Below are 22,185 nucleotides of genomic sequence, written 5' to 3' on the forward strand. Positions count from 1 at the left end.
TTTTAAATTTTAATATTTATTAAGTCTATATGTGCAACCTAAGTGTGTGCAAATCTAGATATTTATATAAATGTATATATTCATATTTAATACAAGACTTTTTTTTCTGGTGGAGGGTCAGTCACCAATATGTGTGGAGATATTATTGCTTCACCTGAAATGTTCCACAATATAGCATTAAACTCACTGCCATGGAGACAAGCAGGGGACAAAATGCCTGTAAATGAATAGTATATAAATAGTTTAACGCCACTCAAAGCAATAACATACATTCATGGTGGCAAGTGGGAGACACACTCACAACCAGAAAAGTTACACAGTGCACCTTTAAAAGGTCCTATATTACACAAAATTAACTCTCGTGAAGTTTAAGCAATGTTATTATGCAGTTACCTCATCAAAAACATACCTGGAGTTGTGTTTTGTTTCATTCACACATTTTGAGTAACACTTTATTATTAGTCTGTTACATCTACAAAGCTCAAAATGCTCTATTCCACGTTGTGATGTCGTGAAGCAGTTTTCAATTTTATCAGCTCCTTTTACCTTTTTTTTTGAGTGTTTTGTGTTTGAGAAAAGAACTCAGACTAAATATGCAGGATTTGTTTCTTTTCATAACACTGGTCAGAAAATAGCCTATGGGCCCTTTAAGAGTGCCAGGAAGTAGATTTCTTAATCCAAACACTATGACATGGCATTTTGTTCAGTCTTAAAGTGCATGTTGTAATTATTATTCATACTCTAATGAAATATGGATGTGCCGATGAGTGGGTTGAATAAATAATGGTAATTGTAACGCTTCAACAACAAACACAACAATTATTAATCTGATGCCTATTCAGTTGTTAAAGTAAAACAGGTCATGGGAGAACTCGCAAACTACTTCTTTCAAATGTCAAAAGTGAGAAATGGAGTAAATGATTCATGCTTTGAGAAAACTGTCAGAATAAGCCTCTTTGACGACTGAGTAAGACTATTTCAGGCGAAAGGACACACTTACCTGATCCACTACTGAAGTTTAAACAATCAAAGGAGCCCGGAGATGAGTGCTGTGACATGGGCTTAGTTTTCTTCATTTGTACAACACTGGAGGAATAAGTAATAGTAAAAGTAAAAGGAAACTGCTTTAAAATTACTTATGAATACTTATCCCTACAACTTCTACTGGTGGTTTTCAGATTCCAGGATGATGATGTCATACTAACAGATGGAGGAGTAAGAGCCAGTTTTCCCAACTCAATACATGTTTTGTTTTTTTAACTAACTCATTTCTCCACAGATCTGACCTGTAACTTGGTCCATTTATATCCCCTGTTTGAATCCATGGAAATGATTGGTTAGCTCACTTGTCCTTGCAGTAGGAAGGCTCTAGGTAGGTCAGATTCCTACGTATTTCTGTTACATTTATGGATGCAACAGCTCAGGATCCCTCTGTATTCACAATCTTGATTTGTATTTGTGTGCAAAATGAAACTTAACAAAGCACTTTCAATGGTTAATATTTTTATATAGCGCTTTTCTATCTTCTAACGTTTAAATCAAGGAACCACTCATTCATTCATTCATGCATCAAGTGTACACAGACAGTGGGGGTGAAGTAGGTCAAATGTCTTTCCCAAGAACACACTGACAGTATTCATCTGTGGGAGCTGGAATCACACCACCAACCTGTGGGTCAGTGGATCTGACTGCTCTCCCAGTGATGTTTATGTCAAGAGCTGGGTTCAAACCACCAACCTTCGGATCAATGGAGGAACACTATACCAACTGAGTCACACTTTATGTCTGATTTAACAACTTAGAATGACGTATTACTGCAAAATGTATGGGGTATTCCACAGATGGCTTTCTTATGTGGAGCTGATTAAACGATCAACAGGTAGGGTTAAGACAGATTTAGTGAGGAATGAAGATATGAATTTATAAAGGCTGGGCTAATATACTCAATATTTGATGGAAAGTGAGTGAAAACAGGATAAGAACACTTAAGAGAGTAATACAAGATTGTATTTATATAACAAAAGTGCTACTATCAGTGAAAAGTTGCTCTCACTTTTGTGGTGGAGGGTTTGCCACCTGTTTGTCTTTATGGATATGTTATTACTTTGACTAGAATGTTCCACAGTAGGGAATTACGCTTAGATACCTCCACTGAGTCATGCAGGTGACGCCAACAGGCCGAGCAACAGGTCAGATCTGTGGAAAGGCAACTCTGGTCACAGTATAGGTGTAGGGATTTTGAGTAATAAAAAGACCTTTTGTAAACAAAAGGTAGATCAGTTTCAATCCTATAATATGGAACATTTGAGGAAAAGCAAAAACATCTCCATGGAGACAAGAAGATGAAGGCTATCTACGAGGAAAAAGTTACATAGTGCACCTTTAAAAACCTTTAAAAATCACACACAGCATAGCAATAAAACACAGTATAGTAATAAAATCAGACAAAATCATCCATTTCAATTATAAATATGCTTTTGGAAATAAAAATGCTTAAACCGATCCTTCCAAGCTGAAGATGTATGGATTTTGAATGCAGTTAAGATACATAATCAGATGCAGCATGCTACCTCACAAATGCCTTTTCCACACTGCATTGTCTACTTGCATAATATGATTTACATCGGACGCTGGGTTCAAACCGCCAGCCTTCAGATCAGTGGAGGAACATTCTACCAATTGAGCTACTGTCACACTTTACTTCAAATGTAACACCTTACAGTGACGTATTACTCCAAAATGTATGACGTATCCCACTGAGGAATGACTCAAAATTCGACCAAAATTACACCACCAGTCTCAAATCCCAAAATAATTCCTGGTAATTACTAATATGTTCTAATTACAGCATCATTTTAATAGCTAGACACCTCCCCTGCTTCCATTCTATATATACTTTCCTGCACCGTTTCCATGTGGATGCAGTTTATAGCATGAGCAGGTACCAGATGTTTGAACGCTTCCTACTCATTGTTACGTACATCACACTCACTTCTCCCAGAGGACACATCTTCTTCTGGTGTTTTCAGGCCACAGCTACTTCCTGTGGCCAAGTTCAAAGGTCATCTTGGCTCTGTCTTGCTTGCGCCGTAATTAGCCAGTCGTATAGCAGTGCACACAGATGCTGAGGTGAGTGTCACTTAGATCTATGGAGCTTTGAAATCCACCAGAGTGAACATGTGAGTAAATTAGAGAGACATCAGGATGGTTAGTTGTAATTATGATTAGGTTAGATTGGGTTAGTTTAATATATGTGATCAAATGGAGTTATAGGCATCTCATGAGAAATGCAATTAACAGCATGTGGGATTGTATTGTATCTAAGGATGGGTTCAGTGGCACATGGAACAAAATTGGGACGAAATACAAAGGAGGAAATAGAAAGTCTAAAGCATCTTCTGTTGTCATGAAGATTGTGGAAACGAGGTCCTACTGCAAGTTAAAAGATGCAAGAGAGAGGGTGAATTTTATACAAATGGTGATTCGTTGGGAGTCAATGCTAACAGTTTGACAGCAACAGGTTAAAAGTGACCTAAATTTGAAAAAAAAGAAAGATGTTGAATCATAATTTCATGGCATTCAAAATAAAGAAAATGCTGACTCCCCTCAAAAATGATTGTTTCATCCATTATGTACTGAAAGATAAGTCTATATAGTATTTATCGTGACAGGCCTAGACCCTCCAGGACAAAAGTTACATAGTAGACCTTTAACTACACTCTCCAACATCCCTTTCCTATTGAAGAGACGTTGGAGAAAACATATGGGGTTTGACACAGATAAGCAACTGACAGGTATTATAGAACCCATAATCATGCTAATCTCAAGTGAACATTTTCAAGTTCATCCAAGAGCATCTTTAAGTCTAAAATATCTTCAGGGGGGAATGAGTTTGACATCTTTTTGCAGTCCCAGTAAAATGGGATATAACAGCTTTGATGGAAGCGCCACCACACACTGACGCTGCTGCCAGACGACAAACTGAAACGTGGATGGAAATAGACTTCTTCAAGTGTGATTTCTTTATTTAGGATTTGAGTAAGATTTGAAAACACTTCATTCAGCTGTGACCACATTTCAGAGAATCATCTGATTCACACAATATAAATATTACCTCCACCAAGTTTTCATTAGTAATAGTTTCTGGAGTTTGATTGCCTTTGCTACCCAGCTGAGCAACTTCTTGATATGGGCCTCATTTAAAGTGGAACTAAACACTAAATCCCCTTTTTTGCCACTAAACTGTATGCGATTATATGGCCTTTTTGGCAACTGTGCGGCAAACTATGTAAATGTGTAGGTTTCCAGTCAAAAACAAAAGCTTGCCCTGATTCCAGCCAGGTGTTTCTGATTACAAACACCTGGCTGAAGGGCGGAGTTCGACCTGTGGATACCTGTTAGACCAATCACACTGTTTCTTATTCACCTTATTCCCGAAGTACCCGTGGGCACCTCCATTGTCAATCTATTTGTATTACTTTCTCTTGGGCTGCCGATCTTGACAGCAAATAAGTTCCACACAGACTACAAAGCCGTTTTAAAGCCTCCCAGAGAATCGGTGCATCGTTGACTTGTTGGTCACATGAACATTTTACACAAATCAACTTACTTTATAACATATTTTAGCTGCAAAGCTTTTCCCAAATTCTCCATTGAACTCTCTTCTTTAGTCTTCCAGGTGCTGCCCAGTGTATCAGGTCTATTTGAAATGTGGTTGTGGGCGCAGTTTGGTGTTTAGTCATGCTTTAATACATACAAAGTTGTGTTAAGAGTGATTCATGTGTGTTTGTGTATTCTTTTCTTCTGCTTTTTCTTAGTCAACAAGGTACAATAATACACAACCTTAATCACCAATATATGAATGTTATGCCCCTTCCTGCCTGCACCGCTGGTTTAGCAGGGAGCAATGCTGTCAATCAAACCTGTTGCTAGTGCTACCATTTGTTTGTTATTAATGTTCATATCTTGATTTATGGACAAAATAGTGAAATAAAAACATCAGCATCAAGTAGCACAGATTAAAACGAACATTTTAAGAGTAATATAATGAGCCTGACAGTGAGAGGGGTGACAATTATTCAGTAGAAAGTGAATTGGAGCCAGAGTCGATGGAGCCAAAAGCGCGTCCATGCTCACTTCCTATTTGTAATGCGGTGGCTAACGAGTTCGCTATGTTAATTTATATTTACAGCCTATGCCCCTCATACACAGCCCTACTCTTTACTTGCCTTGCTGCGTACAAATAATTTGGCACAAGCAAAAAAATAACCTCCATTGCTCCTAATATTTAACACAAAAGTAAAAAAAAACCAAACATTTCCAGCGAGAATCACCGCTCCTGTTTACAACCGCAGACCTTCCCTAATCAATAAATCTATGCTGATTTGACTCAATTATGCCACAAATATTCATAAAAATCGGGAAACAAGGTCAAATTGGTACACTTATGAGACCCTCACTGCGTTCTGATCAATATTATTCAAAGCCCTGTGACATGCAGCCTTTTGCCGATCTGCGTTCTCTCTTTGTCTCCTCATCTTCCCATGTATGCTCCACTCTAGAGTCATATACACCTTCATTTACACCGACTAATGAGGCAAAGGCATGGGTATTTAATTGGTCGGAGTCGCTCTTGGCACTCTCTCTCGGACAGCCCGCATATTTCAACTCGGCTCACAGGCTTACATGCAAGCAATAAACGTCCACTGGTCAATTATGCTTGCAAATACCCACATAAATCATGCTATCTGCTAACATGGGGGAAGCGCCTCTGTACAAGACCAAATAAGGCAAAGGATGTTGGCCTGGGCATTTTTCTCAATCTTTCCTGTCGCCCGCTGCTATGTTCTAAGCAAGATTAATCTATAGGCTCTGGGTGCAGGTGACTAACGCAAGCTTCATCACGGGGGAAAAGGAGAGGAGAGGAAGACGTAGGTTTGGACGTATATAGGATTTGATATGTGGGATATATTGGTTTCAAGGGCAAGGAGGAGTTGGCTTTCTCATGCGGAGCTGATTAAACGATCAACAGGTAGGGTTAAGACAGATTTAGTGAGGAATGAAGATATGGATTCATAAAGGCTGGGCTAATATACTCAATATTTGATGGAAAGTGAGTGAAAACAGGATAAGAACACTTAAAATAATAAAAGATTGTATTTATATAACAAAAGTGCTACTATCAGTGAAAAGTTGCACTCACTTTTGCTGTAGAGGGACCTTTGGATTTGTTATTACTTTGCCTAGAATGTTCCAAAGTAGAGAATTAAACTTAGATACCTCCACTGAGACATGCAGGTGACGCCAACAGGTCAGATCTGTGGAAAGGCGATTTTGGTAACAGTATAAGTGATGGAATTTTGAGCAATAAAAAGATCTGGTGTAAATATAAGGTAAATCAGTTTCAAAGCTATAATATGGAACATTCGAGGAAAAGCAAAAACATCTCCATGGAGACAAGAAGATGAAGGCTGTCCACGAGGAAAAAGTTACATGGTGCACCTTTAAAAATCACACACAGCATAGCAATAAAACGCAGTATATCAATAAAATCAGACAAGATCATCAATTTCAATTATACATATGCTTTTGGAAATAAACATGCTTTAACTGACCCTTCCAAGTTGTAACTACCTCCTAATTGCGAAGACGTATGGATTTTCGATGCAGTTAAGATACATAATCAGATGCAGCATGCTACCTCACAAATGCTTCCCTATAGACACTGCATTGTCTACTTGCATAATATGATTTACATCGGAAGTGGGGAGATATGAATTCAAATTGCGTTCATTCACATTCTGAATGACAATAAGTCAATTCTCAACATTGAATAATGGTAATGTTCCGTTCGTCCTCCATCTTTTATATTGTAGGTTACAGGTGAAGTCTATCCTCAAGGTATTTCCACCTTTTCTGTCGCAATACATTTTACCACAACTTTACAAACTTGTTTCACTGTCCCTTGAATTTCTTACCAAAAAATTCTAGCCTGGCACCCCGCATCTCAAATCAACTCAAACTCGGAGGTGTCCAATCAGATTACTTTATTCTAAACAGAACAAATAAGATCTTTGGTCATCAATCATTTAGAACAAAATCAAACTTATCAAACTTATCTCATCTTAGATCAACAGTGTTTAGTGCTTCACTCATTGATTCAGAAGAAATTCATATTTTTTCAACTCTGTGATACTTTTTCTCTCTCAGTTTTGAGATTCAAGTTCATGCTCAGTTCAGAGTTGTAACATATATTTGAAAACTGAAATTTAATTTGTTTTGGTGGAAAATAGATGGTTATCACATACTGAGTAGTGTATGAGTCACACTTTACTTAATAATAGAGGGGCTATTGTGCAAAATTTTTTTTTTGCTTTATTTTGTTTTGTTTTTTTCAAAAAACATGCCTGAAGAGATTTTAGATGTCATCCGTGCATATTTCAGTAATTTTGCAATCTCTCCCAGGGCCTATTCAAACCCTCCTTACGGTTAGCTGTAAGATTTTGTTTAATGTTCAGCCCACAAGCCTACGCCATCCATACTCCCACACAACAGTTTTCCATAAATATACAAAAGCATGATACAAAAAACTTTACAACCCTGATGTGATGTGCAGTATAGTTTCATTAGTGGGATGCGCGCTGATTGGATCGTTATAGCACTCTGAAAGGGGAGTACCTTAGCACGGAGAGCAGAAGGAGGGGACACTCAATGCCTCAGAAACAAAAGTGAAACTTATAAAACATGTTAATACATTGTTTTCAGCAAATATAGTATTTTCAAAACAATAAAAGGTAATATGGTGATATAAATATGTTATGTGTTAGCGGTTAATACCACATACAAGTAAAATACCCCCTCTTTAACATTTTAAAAGCAACTGGAAGTCAGGAAGTCACATTTGCAATATAACATTAAATTTAATCCTCAAAAATTGTCAACCACGTGTCTCCATTTCAATCAAAAAATATGATGTGCAGATGTCCATTAAAATGACTAAACCAGTATTAGAGGATTCTTCTTACATTTTGACTGCGATGTTATGGAAAAAGTCCTCCCTCTGATCTCAACGCCTTCAAAGTCTCATCACACATGCAGCCATTTGACAGCTCCCTAATGAGGCTAATTTTAGCATTTTGTGGAGTTCTGTGGAAAGAATCAGACAGGAAATTGGTGCCTTAAGGAACGCTTTAACCCCGGTTTGTGTGTATGACGACGGTGGTGGGCGCGTTAGCCACATCTCAACACGAGCCAAGTTAGCACCCATGGAAATAATGAGCGGGTCAGCTAACAAGTATCCTGCCATAGCCCCAACGCATTGCCATAGCCCGATTAGCAGATAGCAGAAGAGATGGGAACCCTTTCGCTAACATAAGCATTTATCGTAATTAGATGTCCAGGAGAGAAAAGTATATGACAATGAAGGATGCGCCAGTTCACATCACGTCAACATGTATGTCATCCGGCGGTGTAGGAGGGAAGGTGTTAATATTAGAGACAATAGAAGAGTTAATTATGGGTTTTAATTATTGTAACTTCACACATAGAGAACGTCTGTGGTTTATATCCTTAATCAAATGTGAAAAGGTAAGTATATCTAAAGAATATAAGAAAGTGGGTGAAATCAGGATACTGTCTCTGTCAGAATCTGCTTTGACTTATGATCAATAATAATATTTGTCTGTGTCTGTTTCAGTTTCAAATGTATTCCTGTGTGCCTATCTGCAGGTAGTAAGTCTGATTTTGGTTACAGAAATGTTACAATGTATTCCGCTGAAGATTGCACCAGTGGAAAATAAATGACCAAAATCTTTTTTCTCATGAGGCCTAAATGAAAGTAATTTTTACAGTGAGGTGAGACAACGAAAATGGCTTATTACAAAACCAGTGCGTTGATTAAGCTTATGTAGGAGTACTTTAACATAGAACAAACTTTCATATTGAATTATTAATGAGAAATAGTACAGTATTGATGAGAAATAGAATCAGTATTTTTGATTGTGGTTTGGTTTATTTTTTGGTTTTATTAAAAAAAAAAAAAAAAAAAAGAAGAAAAAAAAAGGCTGTCATTAATGCGCATTATTGCTCCTTAAAGAGGGGGTATTGTGCGACTTTTTACCATGTTATAACATTGATCCCTCACCAAAAAAATAAATAAATGAATAAATAAAAAAAAAATAAAATCCCTAAAGAGGTTTAAGTAATTTAGCAATCTTTTAAGGAGAGCTAACCGTAAGTAGGGTTACGGTTAGCTGTTATTCTGTCCAATGGTCCACCCACAAGCCTACGTCATCCATGCCCCCACAAAAAGATTCTCCATAAATATATATATATATATATATATATATATATATATATATATATATATATATATATATATATATATATATATATTTAATATATATATATATATATAAAATGTAAACCTGATGCGATGTGCAGTAGTTTCATTATTGAGATGTATGCTGATCGTGTTGTGATAGCGCTGTGAAGAGGAAGGGGGGTGACTTGACGCATAGACCAAAGAGCGAGAAGACTCAGAGCATCAAAAACGGAAGTGAAACTTATAAAACAGATTAATATATTGTTTTTGGCGAATATAGCATTTTCAAAACAATAAAAGTTAATCGAAATATGTGTTTGGAGTTAATATCCCAAAGTAAAACACCCCGTTTTTCATTTTTTATATCTGAATTTTACAATTTGCCACAAACTGACAACACCTGAAGCATATCCCAGCAACTTTGACCATGAAGTGGGGTGCACTCTGTATCAGTGTCTTTAAATTGTCCGTACCTATCGTAGAAACAACCATTTTGACTCTGTTTCATTCATATGGATCGTGGTTTCTACTTTAAATACAGAACAGATTTTCTTTGCTGATATAAACAGAATGAATCACTTACATAGAGAAGAACATTGCATTTGATTCAGATTCAGATTTGAATCATCTTTATACTCAAGGAAATGCAAAATGACATCTGCACCTTTTTTTTTTCTCTCTTTATGAGTCACAGTGTAAAAATATTGCAGTACCAACAATTGAGAGAATTTACCAGAACAGCGGGTGTCCGGATCTCCCTGTCTGCTGTCTGCTACTGCTGCGGAGAGAAAGAGATGGGGGCATGGGCTGTGTATAGGTGTATGAAAACAGAGAGGAGAGAGAGGAAAAGACAGAAGGAGGGAGGGAGGAAGAGAGGGAGGGAGAAAAAGAGCGGAGGGGGCATCCCAAAACTCAAGGATGACTCACCGATCAGCTTAGAACAGTTGTTTTGAAGGTAACTTTTGCTTTATCAAAATGTGAGCTTGGTTTAAGTCATACCTTTCAAGTAGTCATTGAGCGTACGAGAGTGTGCATTGTCCCTGTTTTCAAAGCTCGAACCACGTCATTTTATTCCCCTTAGTGATCCTACTGAGACTGAATAAGCAAACCTGTCCTAAAGCCCTAACTTTTACCATATTATATTGACGACCTGTTCCTAAAGGTGCCCTGTGCTATGTACCTGCGTGATTGCTTTGCTTATCATGCTTTACGTGTAGTTTTATAGCTCCAAAACACCTTGAAAACACGACCAAAAGAAGTTTCATAGCTCATCCAAGTGACTTTTTACACTGCCTTACGTATCTGTCTGAAGGGAGGAGCTAACTACACTGAAACTAACACACCTAAACTGTACACGACACATTTTGTATAATAGTTCAGGCCCTTAATGGATGCCCTCACATCTATAAGCGTACTGGCTATCACTATTGATTTCCTTGTTTTGATTTAAGCCTGAAGATGAAGTTATAAAAAGGAGATAAATGATGTCTAAGGGCTCCATTCCTGTTCAAAGATGGATTGTTTTTCCTAACAAAAATGGCCTCTTTAACTCCCCCGCAAACCATTTCTTTTCTTTGACTAGTTTCAGTATCCAGTATCCAGCTCCTCCCTTTGGATAGATATAAGGCAGTGTCCACGGGCAATAAGTGTTACAATAGGGGAAGAAAAGACAGTAAAGATTTTTTGTTTGTTTTGTTTTTTGTCGTGCGTGTGGGGCGAATGATAGTCAGCTTGATAAAGGATGTAATGAAATGTGTTGAGATTCGAGGTAAAAAAGTGCACTGGCTGGCATGGGTGGCGAGGCCGGAGGAGCAGAGAGAGTGAGAAAGAGAGTGGAGCAGTTCTCTTCTTGTTTTTAGACCACGCCTGCTGGAGGAGCCAATCCACAGCTCCGTTTAGATCGTGCAAAACATGGAGTCTTACTGTGAGTGGTCTGGTCATTTATCCTCACGGAAATGGATATTAAAGTGCTTATATTATGCTATTTTCTGATCTATGTTATGCTGTTTCCTCATCAAAACATATCCAGAGCTGTTTTGTTTCATACACACACAAGCATATTTAGGCTCTGTTCTTCTTTCACCCAGAAAACACTCTGTTCCACCTTGTGATGTCATGTTGTAATACAGGAAGTGTTTTTGTAGTCCATACACCTTCACTAGAATCACTTGGATGATTTCAGCCCTGAAACTGCCAATCTCTACTAAACAAAAGGTAAAAAGACATCTCTTAACTTGAAAACAACCACTTCATGACATCACAAGGTGGAACAGAGCATTTTAAGATTTGGAGATCTAGACAGATTAATAATAAAGAATTACTCAAACATGCGTGAATGAAACAAAACACAACTCCATGTTTTTAGTCAGGTAAAAACATTCTAACATGCCTTAAATCTCACAAGAGTCAAATTTGCATAACATAGGACCTTTACTTTTAATGGCATACGGTGGAACATTCTCTGCAAATTAATAATCTTCATGGAAAAAATCAAATGATTTACGCTCAACCAGACAAAATGTGTACTGACTAAAATAGCCTGTAAGAGTGCATTTTCCCACTCAAATGTGAGTGAGGGATAACTTTGCATTTCACAATCAAAGACTGTTTAGAAGCCTATCATTGTTTAGTGCTAATCTAATCCCTCTCTCTGGTGGATTAGCTGAGTTTTTCAGTAAGACTCTTAAAATCATAATGAAGCTCATTAGTGGAGCTGTGTATTCTGTCCATTTCCCCTCTGCCACAGAGACTGTACGCCGCGCGAACAAGCATCCACAATCTCTGTCTTAATATAGAAAACAAAAGCACGGCTACTTATAGAAAGAGGCCAGGATTATACTGATCATTGATCCTTCACTTACAGTATTAAGCTGAATGAACTACAAACAGTCTCATCAGTGCTAATCAATATACCGTCTCCTTTTTGTGCTGCTGACTTCAACTATGTCAACCAGCCAGCTTCTTCATCTGTGGAGTGGATAGGTTCCAAACCAGTTATCATAAGAGGAATGAATGATAACTTTTAGGAGTGAAAATAGACTTGGAGTGAGGCTTATCAAGATAGGCAAGATTTCAAAGATATCAACTTTGACCATATGGGGTCAGTTAAAGAATAACTTCTATTGAATTGTTCTAATTAATTAACTTCGTATTGTGAATTATTTATTGCAAACTGTATAAATGTGTAAATGTGTTTGGAAAGCCACACCTCTGTCAGTCTGCCCAAGACGAGTACGACTGTAGAGTAAATGAATAATGGCCAAGCATAGAGCAGTTTGAGAAGTTGAGAAGAACACATTTTAAATTTTAATATAATATCAACAATTTTTCGTGAACTAATATATAACGATAACCTTGCACAGCAAGATGGATTCTCGTGATATTTGTGAGTTCACAAGCTCACAAGAATCCATCTTGACATACTCCCACGGTAAGGTTCAAATTCACCCAGCAGTGGATCAATGACTGAGCAGCACTGAGGTTTGTGCAGAAGGCAAAGGCCAAGCGCCCAGGAAAACCAGAACAAACATGGCAACCCCTACTGATGTACATCCGCCTATTTTACCAAAAACAGAAACTATTTTGTTTGTGAAAAAATGTGCAGAAGGTAAGAGCTGTGTGCATTTGTGGACAGAGAAGATGGCTGTGGTTTTCTCTTAACTCAAAAGTTAGATTTTCCGCTTGTTCTGTTGTTGTGGCTCTTCAGCCTATCAGATTCAATTGCTTTCACCGAGAGCCGTTCCAGACTGATAAATGTGAACAACTCACTTCAGAGTGCTACACATCTCAGTCTGGCATGAGCCAGATTAATATAAAGCCCAATAGGATTTAAGCACCCAATAGGATTTGAGGGTACAACATCTTTACCATTGCAAGACAAGACAAAAAGCTCAGTAATAGTATGTGTATGTGTATGTGTATGTGTATGTGTATGTGTATGTGTATGTGTATGTGTGTGTGTATGTGTATGTGGGGGTGTGCATGGGTGTGTGAGTGTGTGTATGTGTGTGTTTCTCTGATTTTCCAGTTGCTAAAGTGTTTGTGCTTGTTGATGCTGGTTGGTGCATTCGGTGAGACTCTAAGTTCAGTAACACTGAAGGAAGTGTATACTATGACTCGCTGTGCATTTGTTTATTTTTCTTCCGCTACATTCTCAGGGTACCAGTGCTAAAGCAAAGGGTTTATACAGTAGTTTTATCTCTTGGCCCTTTCAAATAATTCACATACTTGGCTGATCAGTGACGCAATCAAACAAGGACATGGATTAAAACTGCCTGAAAGACACTGTAGAAAGTGTGTTTAAACTTGGACAATGGCAAAATAAACCAAGAAACTTAACAGGACAACAACTCTAGGGCTAAGGTCAACGCATTTCTATATGAATCCTCCACAAGAACTCCACACTCATTCCTAACTACCGCAAAAGAAGCCAGGAAACAACTAATTGGGTCTGTCCCACAGTTTGAAACCCCCTGCTCTATATGGCTCCTTCCTCTAAACCTGTTTACATCCGCTAACATATACTGCAGGCTTATGTTTTGTCAGCTCATCGCTAATGACTTCTTGCAGCAAAGCGGACTAATGAATGTCAATGTGTCGTCGGTACTGGTGCTGAGCAGGTGTGGGAGATAATGAAATATAAACTGCAATCCTCTGCAAGTTATTTTGGTCCATGAGGGATGTTTTTCTATCCTTTTGGTGAAACTAGAAGCGCCAATTACATATGTTTTATGTCTTTAATATCACGTTTTCATTAAATCTCATATAGATCCCAGGTCACATCCACAGAAGGCATTTAGCCTCTCCAAGCGGCCGTACCTGGGCTTGTTTTGAATGGTCAATTGCTCCGCAGTAATTTGATTTCTCCATCCTTTTGGCCAGCGATCTGCTCCAGCATTTGTCTGTGGTAATGACATCAAAACAATTCTATGGCAACAGAAATCAACTTATGCGGTTTTCATTTTTGTAAAGGAGAGACGAATCAATCTATCCCATAATGCAATTCTCTTCGAAGCTGAGGTTATGCTACAGTAAAACTGAATCTCAAGGGATATTGAGGCTCTATATTGTAATTGTAGCTTTTAATTTATACCTTTTGCCCATGTCTTTTAAAAAATACATTATCAGGGGCCCAACATCTCTATTTGCGTGTTTTCTCACAATGTTTCTGAAATTTGTGTTTCTTTTCTGTTTAAATTGGCCCCTTGGGTATAAATAATATATCTATTTTATTACATTTTATGAAAAGGTCCAGGATATGGTCTGGATACACTGGTTGTGAGATGAGACCATATTTCTTCCACTGTAAGTAAAGGAAGGCATTATTATTTAAAGGTGCACTGTAACTTTTTCTGTGGGCTTGTCTTTCCACAGAACTGACTGGCAACATGACCTGGCAGTATCCTTCGCTTCTCTCCATGGAGATACACGAGTTTAATGCCATATTGGAGGACATTCAGGCAGGACTTTATCTGACGTGTGGCTTTTCATTTTCATTCATTGGCTTTTTCATTATTTATCACCATTTCTTTGTCATGTAAAGGGCAACTGCTCCTCATATATTTTCCCTTTTACCCAGAAGTCAGTGGTTTGATGCTTGCTGCCCTGTTTTTGTCCTTGGGCACGACACTTACATACCCACTACATGCGATGTCCTGTGCATTTATGTCATGAATACTGACAGCCTCACATTCAACAAACACAAGCATTACTTTTACAAAATGTTAACAGTGCTGATAATAATTTCTCCTCACAGAATCCTCTTGTTTGATTGTGACATGAAATGGCGTGTCACATTTGGAGTCAATTAGCTGTGGTGCCTTTCACAGTCTGACAGCTGAAGCACACTTTAATGGACTCTTTGGCTGGAGGTGATGGCCTAATTACAACCAAAGGAAGTGCTCATGTGTGGATTTAAATGAAACAATACTCACTCACTGAAACAGCTACAGCAGCAACTAGGGTAGGAATTTATAATGGTGTTGTCCAAAGTCGACTTCACACTGTAACCGCGGGTCGACCATCTGCTTGTCTCTGTGAAAAATAGGCGGGGAGTTTGATGACGGGCGGGGAGGGCTGAGAGCTGTATCATGTTTTATACACTATCATCAGGAGGTTTGAATCCACTTTTCATTTAGTATGTTTCTTCTTTATGTGTTTTTTACATTGTAGATTCTCACTGAAGGCATCAAATCTATGAATGGATATATGTGGAATGTAATGAACAAAAAATAAAGTCAATATCACTCGAAACATCTTTTGGATTTTTAAAATAGCCACTTTTTACTTTGATGGGACAGCTTTCAGACGACGTCATCACAAAACCCATTGAGAGAAAGCCAACAATTTGCAGCACTTTCAACAAAGCAAAAAGTGGGTACTATTTTACTTTTTCTTTGCAACATAATTCCATATATCTGACATTGTATATTTGTCTTCTGTGTGTGTATAAAATGTAGAAAGCAGTAAAAATAAAGAAAAAAAAACTGTGGAAAAGTGTCCAAACGTTTGACTGGTAGTGTATGTGACTGTTGAATTAGTACACCGTTTATTTCTCATTGATCCATAGCTTCTACCAGGGGAACAGAGAAGCTTCAGCCGACACATCCCTTCCTGCCCTTATATTATGGAGATAGATTACTTTTCCTGGAATGTTCCACAGTATGGCATTAAAGGTGCACTATGTAACTTGTGCGGGGGAAACCTGCTTTTAGCTTGATCTTTAAACTGTGTATATATTGAATTGCATCTTATAACTCAAAAACATGATGTGGGTATCAGCCGAAGCGCTCATGTGAAGGTAAGAAATACAGCGTGATATCGTTTACCTGCTCCTATGATACCAAACATGTCAATGTACTGTCAGTCTATAACATGAATAAATCAAAGGTAGTTGTACGCCTGTTGATATGACGTCCCAAATGCTCATGAGACAACCTATATCTGCTTAAGCAAACATGACTGTATCCCACAGACGTCATTCAGGGGCCTCTGCGATGCTCATAGAAGTACAAATGCATTCGTTTTTTTCCCAAGATCAGGTTTGAGTGAGAGATTACAATCTAATAGCCCTCCCTTAATTTACCTGTCATCAGTGGTATAAACATAACAGTTATAATTGGATTTGTGTCAGTGAATATAAGTGAGTGAAGTCCCCATAGGAATCCATGTATAACTATTGGATAATGAAGATGGTGGAGTTGAGGCAGATGCAGTGTCTATATTTAGATGAATAATTCCCCGGTTTTAATTGGCAGCATAGAGAAATTATGGCCGTCTGGGTGCTTGAAGCTAGAGAGTAAACAACAGTAACATTGAGGAATAGGCATACAGCCGTATATTGAAAATGTATCAGAAATAACAGCCAAATACTTAAGACAACAAAAATGTATCATATTTTCCCTCAATTTTTGAATAGATTAGATTTTTCTCTCCATAATAAACAGATAGAAATGGCTTTCAATATGAATTTCCTGAACATAAATAAGACCCAGTGAACACTAATCCAAACCACATGCTTTTACTGAGGATTGGCTGTGGATAAATATCGGTGCAGAGACTGATGGTCGATAAACTCTGCTGATACTTACAGGCCAATGTAGGTCAAATTTGAATTATTTGCCCAAATGATAACATTTAAACTTGCTGCAAACTCATCAACAACCTTGTTTTACTACAGTCTGCAGTTATTTTGTGCAGTCATCTCTTCACACCAAGGTGTTCAAATAAAGCTTCATTCAAATTATTTATGCAGCAAGTTGGCCCAAACAAAATTTCGACCTGTGCTGGAGATTCAAGGCCAATAGCCGATGCGCTAAAAGTGCAATTATCAGCTCAATATATCGGCCAGTCGATTGGTCTCGGTAGCCGTGGACCTCTCAATTAAAAAGAACCAAGCTGATGGCTGACAGCTTGAAATGACTGAATCCCTATAAAACCATACTGAAGACATTCCCAAAAGATACTTACCTTTAGATCATAATGTAATTTGGTGACATGAGTTTCCGTATTACACAGTTCAATTTAACTTTATTTATACAGCACATTTAAAACAACTTCAGCTGCCAAAAGTACTTTGCAGAAAATTCAACAAAAATCAGAAAATATGACACATAGAAAAACAACAATAAAGCATCAAGATATTCTGTCTTATCCTGTTATCCTGATAGAATTAAATGCCAGGGAGCAGAGGTGTTTTCAGTCTCGTCTCAGAGGATCAGGCAGAGGGAGGCTGTTCTATAGTCCAGGCACTGCCACATGAAAGGCTCTGTCACCTCTGGTCTTGAGTCTGGCTTTGGGCACAGCCAGCAGGAGCGGGTCAGCTGACCTCAGGGCTTTGGGTGGAGCATAGAGCTGCAGTAACTCCCACAAATAAAGAGGACCCATAGAGTGCAGACACTGACAAATAAAACAGAGTATTGCAGTTTTCTACAGTTACTTTTACATTTAGTGAACCTGACCTGTTGTTTAAATTAATCTCTATCAACAACTAACACCAAGCACTTATATGCAAGCCAGTGATAAAAAAAAAATTAAAAACAACCAAACACACACACACATTGCATTGGTCAGAGCATACTATACATTTAACCTGTTCTATTGCTTGAAATTCTACCGACCTCTTCACCCTGATGATGGCAAAGTTTTACTTATTCTTAGAAAAATGAGAGCTTCAGTGGGTGGATTAAGTGTCAGGTCAGGTGCACTTCATGACTGCAGTAAAAACAGAACTTTGAAACAACTAAAGAAAAGTCTTAGGCTCTCCGACTGCATTAAAAGAGAAACCTGTACTATTGTTGAATTAGGGTTAGGTAAGACACTTCACCAGATTGTCTATTTCAGTCGCAAGATTTGAGTGGTTGTGTCTGGCATCTGGCATAAAAAAAATAAAACAAAAAATAACAAAAACAGCAAATCACAGAAGAACTGCTTAAAAATAATAATAATAATAACTGTATAAAACTTATGTCTTCCAGGTAGGTTTCATCGCAAAACAAATTTTTTTCCTGTTTTGCATCATCCAAGTAACCTCTTCAAACTGAAACAATGTATGGTAAAACATGTTGCCAGTTCACAGAATTACATTTTCTTTTGCAAAACCAAGTCGCCTCAAACTTAAGAGGGGGTATTATGCAAAATCGACTTTTTGAGCTTTCTACCATGTTATAATGTTGTTCCCTCATCCATCAAAAACATGCCTGAAGAGGTTTTAAATGCCATCTATGCATATTTTAGTAAATTAGCGAACTCTCCCAGCCCCTAGTCAAACACTTCTTACAGTTTCTGTCCAAAGCTCCGTCTATAAGTCTATGTCACCCATGCTCCCACACAATTCTCCTTAAATATACAAAAGCACGATACAAAACTGTACCCAACAACTTGACAAAGCAAACCTGACTTAACAAACCTGACGCAATGTGCAGTAGTTTCATTAGTAAGATACACATTGATTGAGTTGTGATAGTGCTCTGAAGGGGGAGTGACTTAGCACAGAGAGCAGGGGGGGGGGCTCAGAGTGTCAGCATGTTTATACGCTGCTTAGTTTATACGGCATTTTCAAAACAATATAATGTAACGGAGGGTGTGTTCCAATTACAGGGGAATCACACTCCTCAGCCTTCCCGTTAAGGTCTATTCCAGGGTACTGGAGAGGAGAATCCGACCGATAGTCGAACCTCGGATTCAGGAGGAACAGTGTGGTTTTTGTCCTGGTCGTGGAACACTGGACCAGCTCTATACTCTCCATCGGGTCCTCGAGGGCTCATGGGAGTATGCCCAACCAGTCCACATGTGTTTTGTGGATCTGGAGAAGGCATTCGACCGTGTCCCTCGTGGTGTCCTTTGGGGGGTGCTCTGGGAGTATGGGGTCCGGGGCTCTTTGCTAAGGGCTGTCCGGTCCCTGTATGACCGGAGCAGGAGCTGTGTTCGCATTGCCAGCAGTAAGTCAGACCTGTTCATAGTGCATGTTGGACTCCGCCAGGGCTGCCCTTTGTCACCGGTTCTGTTCATTATATTTATGGACAGAATTTCTAGGAGCAGCCAGGGGCCAGAGGGGGTCTGGTTTGGGAACCACAGGATTTCATCTCTGCTGTTTGCAGATGATGTTGTCCTGATGGCTTCTTCGAGCCAGGACCTGCAGCAGGCACTGGGGCGGTTTGCAGCCGAGTGTGAAGCGGCTGGGATGAGCATCAGCTCCTCCAAATCCGAGGCCATGGTTCTCGACCGGAAAAAGGTGGTTTGCTCTCTCCGGGTGGGTGGTGAGTCTCTGCCCCAAGTGGAGGAGTTCAAGTATCTCGGGGTCTTGTTCACGAGTGAGGGAAGGATGGAGCGGGAGATTGACAGGCGGATCGGTGCAGCGTCTGCAGTGATGCGGTCGCTGTATCGGTCCGTTGTGGTAAAGAAGGAGCTGAGCCGGAAGGCGAAGCTCTCGATTTACCGGTCAATCTACGTTCCTACCCTCACCTATGGTCATGAGCTTTGGGTAATGACCGAAAGGACAAGATCGCGGATACAAGCGGCTGAAATGGGTTTCCTCTGCAGAGTGGCCGGGCGCACCCTTAGGGATAGGGTGAGGAGCTCGGTCTCACGGGAGGAGCTCGGAGTAGAGCCGCTGCTCCTACACGTTGAGAGGAACCAGCTGAGGTGGCTCGGGCATCTGCTCAGGATGCCTTAGGCCTGGACGCCTCCCTAGGGAGGTGTTCTGGGCATGTCCCACCGGGAGGAGGCCCCGGGGAAGACCCAGGACACGCTGGAGGGACTATGTCTCTCGGCTGGCCTGGGAACGCCTTGGGGTCCCACCGGAGGAGCTGGAGGACGTGTCCGGGGTGAGGGAAGTCTGGGAGTCCCTGCTTAGACTGCTGCCCACGCGACCCGGCCCCGGATAAGCGGAAGAAAATGGATGGATGGATGGATAATGTAACATGGTGATTTAAATGTGTTATGTGTTAGTTAATACCCCATAGAAGTAAAATACCCCTTCTTTAAAGTCATAAGGACATAAATGAAGTCCCATAGTCTACTTCCAAACAAGCCACTCAGGGCAGAGGCGACTTGACATCCATCGATACTGAGCATGTGTGAGTGGACAATAGCCCTAATCACTATCGACGGGTCAGTTAGCGGCGCTTTGTACAAATTTCTACCTCCGCGTTCAAGTTGTTCCGTGTCAAACACTGCACCTCTTCGACTCCCAAGTGCTACACCTTCGCCTGACTTCATCCTCCACTCATTCCCAACTTTTAATCCAATTTATTAGCAATAATTCACAAGTCAATAAGGTGGAGAAGTAGTCAGCCATTACTCTCAATTATGGAGACCCTGTGATGGACAGACGGAGGAATAGTGTTTGTCACTCTAATATTGTCCTGTAGCTCGGAGGGATCACAATTACACAGTGCAAGAGCAGAGGTGGGGAAGGTAGCCATCAATTGTGGTCAGGAGAATCGTTAGTTCAAAATGTTAGAATACTCAGATGACAAGTAAAAGTAGAAAATAATTGGGCGAGGAAGTGAAACTGGTTGGCCATTGCTTATTTTTGATATAAAGAAAGAAGCAATATACAGGGTGTCCATAAAGTCTCTTTACAATTTAAACATTTAATTATAAAGGTAAGTCATAAGAGATATTAAATAGATTTGTTCTATATCAGTGATTATAAAGGTTTTTAATCACATTGGGGTCTGTTTCTCAATCAGACATTTCCAGACCGTTGGATTGGAAGGGATGGACCAATTCTGTGGTCACCATCACCACCTCTGGATTGGTTTCTATGTTGCTATGTTAAAGATATCATGTACTGAACAAAGATACAGAACATTACTGAACTAAAGCAAACAATAACAGACGCAATAGCAACCACCGAACATGGCAAGAAATTGAGAACCATCTTGATGTGCCTCGTGCGACTAATGGTGCCCGTATAGAGGTGTATTAAATGAGGTCAAACACTTTGGAAAGCTCTGAGGACAATACAAGTCTGATTAAGATATCTTATCAGTTGCCTTGGTACTACTTTTTTTTTTTTTTTTTATTGTAAAGAGACTTTATGGGCACACTTTTTACTATTTATTTTTAATACAGTGCACATTTATTTAACCATCCTCATTTTTGGTACATCTTTCTAAAACCCAATAAAAGCATATTAAGATTCAAGTAGACTTAATGGTCCTTGTTGGGATTTTATTCACTGTCCTTGTTCAATTCAATGCCCCAAAATAGTGAATCTTCAAAATTCTTATTACAATACCTTTGGCAGCAATGGTTGAAGCAGTACATTGTATCCTTGGGCATGACACTTCACCCATCTTTCTTTGGTATAAATGAGGTGTGTGAGCTGAATTGTAGTGGTCGGAAAGGTTTCTATCAGTCTGCACCAGGGCAGATTACCACCATAAGAGGTAGAGACTTAAAAAGGTCCATATTACACTATTTTCTGATCTCTGTTCTAATGTTGCTTCCTCATCACGAACATATCCGGAGTTGTGTTTTGTCTGAGCAACCATTATTAGACTGTCTACAGCACTATAACACGGCTTAAAGTTCACAAGAGTAAATTTTGTGTAATATACGACCTTTAACTAACCACTCCTATTAATGCCACGAGGAAAGGCTGTCAATGTAAGTAAATATACATTAGCATAGCACTGATCTGGCTAATGAATGTGGGTGACTTTGTGGTTGGCAGTAATGGACACGTGTGTGAGAGATGCGTGCAGCAGACAGGAGCGTAGGTGGATGTTTGTAGAGGATCAGGCTGGGTGGAGGAGCGCGGGTAGCTTTGATGCTCCATAGTAAATGAGCTAGCAGTAGATAGTACAGGCAGGACTCACAGCGGGGAGTGAGGACAAGTCCAACCAAAGGCCATG

This window comes from Periophthalmus magnuspinnatus, chromosome 17 (genome assembly GCF_009829125.3).
Source record: "Periophthalmus magnuspinnatus isolate fPerMag1 chromosome 17, fPerMag1.2.pri, whole genome shotgun sequence".
NCBI classification, from domain to species: Eukaryota; Metazoa; Chordata; class Actinopteri; order Gobiiformes; family Gobiidae; genus Periophthalmus; species Periophthalmus magnuspinnatus.